Source organism: Lactuca serriola, chromosome 9, assembly GCF_051521515.1.
Source record: "Lactuca serriola cultivar US96UC23 chromosome 9, Lser_US96UC23_V15, whole genome shotgun sequence".
Classification (NCBI taxonomy): domain Eukaryota; kingdom Viridiplantae; phylum Streptophyta; class Magnoliopsida; order Asterales; family Asteraceae; genus Lactuca; species Lactuca serriola.
Window position 1 is genome coordinate 107,497,769 of NC_136416.1, and position 4,266 is coordinate 107,502,034.

At 34.6% G+C, this 4,266-nt stretch overlaps 1 pseudogene; it reads left to right on the forward strand.

Moving 5' to 3' along the window:
- Window positions 1–985: 985 nt before the first annotated feature.
- Window positions 986–2,758, forward strand: LOC145073679 (alkane hydroxylase MAH1 pseudogene; annotated as a pseudogene).
- Window positions 2,759–4,266: the final 1,508 nt, after the last annotated feature.

The following is a 4,266-nucleotide window of genomic DNA, read 5'->3' on the forward strand; positions in this document are numbered from 1 at the left end:
ACTGTGGATGATGGCAGGTAATATTATTTTAAAAATTATCCGTAGTGAGCAAACCACCTTAAGGAGGCATGGCTCCACCTTATGACTTTAAATCCAAAGGGTCTCTTTATTTGACTTTAATATTATCCAAAGGGTCTCTTTATTCTGCCAACAAAGCCCTATTTAAGGCCTAGAGACTGCCCATTCCGAGCCCTCATTTATCCTTATCCCCATTAATTTTCCCCACCAAACCCAATTATTAAAATTTTATAGTTAATTATAAAGATGTTAGATATATTATCATGGATTTTTAATTATTATTTCTACATATAAATTTGTGCGCTTTTTTAAAACATAAATTAGGGGTGGCAAATCGTGTTATCGTTTCATGTTTTTGTCTAACACGACACGACATGACAAAGTTGTATGTGACACGAATACGACACGACACGATGCTGCGTTTTTTTAACTAACACGAAAACGAACGAATTAAAAAATGAAAAACACGACACGACACGAAAAATATAACATATACTAAAAACTAGTTTATTTAATGAATATTTTATCAAATATAACACGACAAACACGAAAAACATGATAAAGAACTGCTAAATCGTGTCAATTTCGTGTCGAATTTTGAATACGAACACAAATTCAAATTTCAGTTTCATCTCAATTTCGTTTCGTATCGTGTCATAAATTGTCACCCCTAAATGAATATATTAACAAAAGATAATTTTAAATTACATATAGACGATTATTCTTATACATGCTTGCATATACATAATGAAGAAAAATACATATAATATTCATATATATATTTATTTGTTGTACCTGTTGATCTTTACGTTGCTTTTCATGATTTATTGAAACTAGAATTAATTTTCAATTATTACTAAACTATTTTTTATTTTAATTATAGGTGATTAGGTGGTACTTTCCACAAGGAATTTATGCTTTATATAATAGTACCACCTAAGTTCATCTCTGTATTTTTGCAATTCTTTTACATGGCTTTCTCTGAATCCTTGGTCATTCTCATTTTCCTTTCCTTTTTTGTTCTTTACAACAAACGTCAAAACCTAAAAACTCTAATAGATAGAAATTGGATGCCTTTTGGTACAATACCCGAAGTCGTTAGAAACTTGCACCGAATCCATGATTTGCTCGCCATTTATCTGAATCGTAGTGGCGGTAGTTTCATGTTGAAAGGCCCTTGGTTTGGCAACATGGATATGCTTTTTACGACAGACCCGTTAAACATCCATCATGTTTTGAGCAAGAACTTTCCTAATTATCCAAAAGGCCAAAGATTCCATGAAATATTTGATATCCTTGGAGATGGCATCTTTAATGTCGAAGGACATTTATGGGAGATCCAACGCAAAACCATCTTGTCCCACTTTATGAAACCCAACTTTCAAAGTGTTTTTGAAACGATTGTCTGGAATAAGGTGGAAACAGGGCTTTTACCGGTATTGGATGCGGTTTCCAAAAATGGAAACGACATGGATTTGCAGGAGATATTTCAAAGGTTCACTTTTGACACTATATGCAAGTTGCTCTTGGACTATGACCCGCAAAGCTTGTCTCATGATTTTCCTTGTCTTCCATGTCAGAAAGGGTTCATAGATACTGAAGAAAGTTTATTGTACAGACATTTCACTCCCACAATCTTATGGAAATTGCAACAACTACTTAATATGGGGAATGAGAAGAAGTTGAGTAAAGCATGCAACGATGTGGATCGGTTTGTATGCAAGTGCTTTGCAAGAATACAAAATGAGTCCAATAAAATGGAAACTGATCAACACATAAAGGGAAATTTTGGACTAGTAACATCAATGATTAGAGATTTGAAAGGCCAGGGTGGCTATACTGGAGACCCCAATAAGTTTTTAAAGGATACCATAGTGAGCCTAATTGGTGCAGGGAAAGATACAACTAGTGCAACTCTCTCATGGTTTTTCTATCTGGTTGGGAAAAATCCAATTGTAGAGGACAAGATCAGAGAAGAAATTAGGACATTTTTGGAGGTAAAAGTAGGAGGTAATAAGAGATGGGATTCCAAAGTGATAGGAAAATTGGTTTATCTACATGGGGCACTATGTGAAGCGTTAAGGCTTTACCCTCCTGTTCCTTTTAACCACAAGAGTGCATTACAGTCGGACATACTTCCAAGTGGCCACCAAGTTAATCAAAACACCAAGATTATTCTATATTACTATGGTATGGGAAGAATGAATAAAATATGGGGGGGGGTGATTGCATGGAATTTAAGCCTGAAAGATGGATCTTAAAGGAAGGAGGAATCAAACATGAGCCATCACACAAGCTCCCTGCATTTTATGGAGGGCCGAGGACTTGTTTAGGTAAGGACATGAGTCTCACTCAGATAAAGATGGTGGCATCTTCGATCATTTATTATTATCACATTGAGCTGATGGAAAGCCACCCCGTGCTTCCAAGTTCTTCCATCGTACTTCAGATGAAGCATGGGTTACAGGTGAAGTTAACCAAAAGAAGCGAAGTGAATGTTTGAGCCTAACATTTTGTAAAAAGGTAATAGATCTTGAGCGAAATTTACTATATTTGTGTTTTAAGTTTATCCATTTATGTGTTCTAAATAAATCTTGGCAGATATGTGTATAGTAAGAACATATAGTCACTGCCCGATTATTTGTTGACATATTTGACTTATGTTTGGAAATTTCTAGATAGAAGTTGCTTTGTATCTCATTTATCGGTTAGTAAAATAATAATCTTTCAGTTCTCGTTCTCCCTTGCTTATTCTCCTTTTAATATGTTACTCTACTTTATGGAAAAATCCTGATGTTACAAAAACAAATCTAAGATTCATTACAAGTTGAAAAAATCTGACAACCTAAAGCTACGTACACAAAACAACACATATTTGACCCAGTTTCTAGTTCAACGATATCTCAATTGTTGTCATTCGTCTTTATTCAAGGGTTCAAGCCTCATCTACGACATAAATGTTAACTTAGGAATAGATTAGATTAGTTGTTATAAAAAAAAATACTTGGTTTCTTATCACATATATCAATATATTAATTCTATTCTACTCCAATTAACGAAGAATAAATCTATCATGGAAAGATCAGATGACAACCCTATTACATATTCGGATATAACTATGCATACATTGAATGGATTAGAGAGAAACTAAATAAGGAAGGAAGATTGCATTTATGATTGTCTAGTTAATTTCCTGTTTTGTGATCGGATCTCAGCAATGGTGCATTGAGAGAGGAAGAATCCTTGGAACAATTTCATAATTATTTTCATGAGATCAATCAATATTAGTGTCTTCTTCCCAAGTTTTTTCTTGAATTCTCTTCATGCTTCTTGGTTAAGCAATTGATCCTGATCAGTGGTCCGACCTACCTTGACCCGCCTTTTTTGTGCGTCATTTCGCTTTCAAATGTAGACACGTTCACACCAGTCTCATTTGAAACAGTAAGAGGAACATATCAAACGCTTATAGAACGGTGTGGCTGAAATTAAATCGGCCAATCAAGCCTTGGATGTGGATCATATTAGGTTAAGAAGAAACGAAAACGAAAAAGAAGATCTAAGGAACACGAGAAAATAAAAATAGAAACGAAAATCAAAATCAATGCACACAAAACACAGGGATATAAGTGGTTCACACTATTGAACCAAAGAGAGATTTTATTCCACACACGCTTTACTGCTACCATGTTACAGATACGACCATTTATAACTATATAAATGACAAGATTTGACTTAAACATCTAAAAGGCCAAGCCCGATTGAAAACTCGAAAAAAAATCCCTAGAAAAAAATTTGGTCCACTCAAAAATTTTTAGTCTTTCAAATTCCAAGTCTGATGATAAGTCTTTATATCCAACAATTTTCCACTTGGAGGTTTGATCATCATTTAGTTGCCAACCAAGTCTGTATCCTTTATAACACTTGTCTCATTCTAGTCCCTGATTCCTCTACGAGTTCATGGAAGCCCAGTTGAAGCCATGCACAGCTTCAAATTTTCAGTTGGTAATACTGTCACACCCCAAAACCAAGAACGGCGGAAATGTTCTGGGGCGGAGGACGTCATGTTTAATATCAACAACAATGTAAAGTAGTAAACAAGCAACAACATCATCCATTGCATTAATAAAATAATTATTATACAATTGTATTCTGTCAAATTTTGATAAACACTAAAGCATAAATCAAAATGAAAGATAAGTCTTGAATAAGCTTCATCTTCCTTTCTCCTTGCATCGGTACCTGTCTATG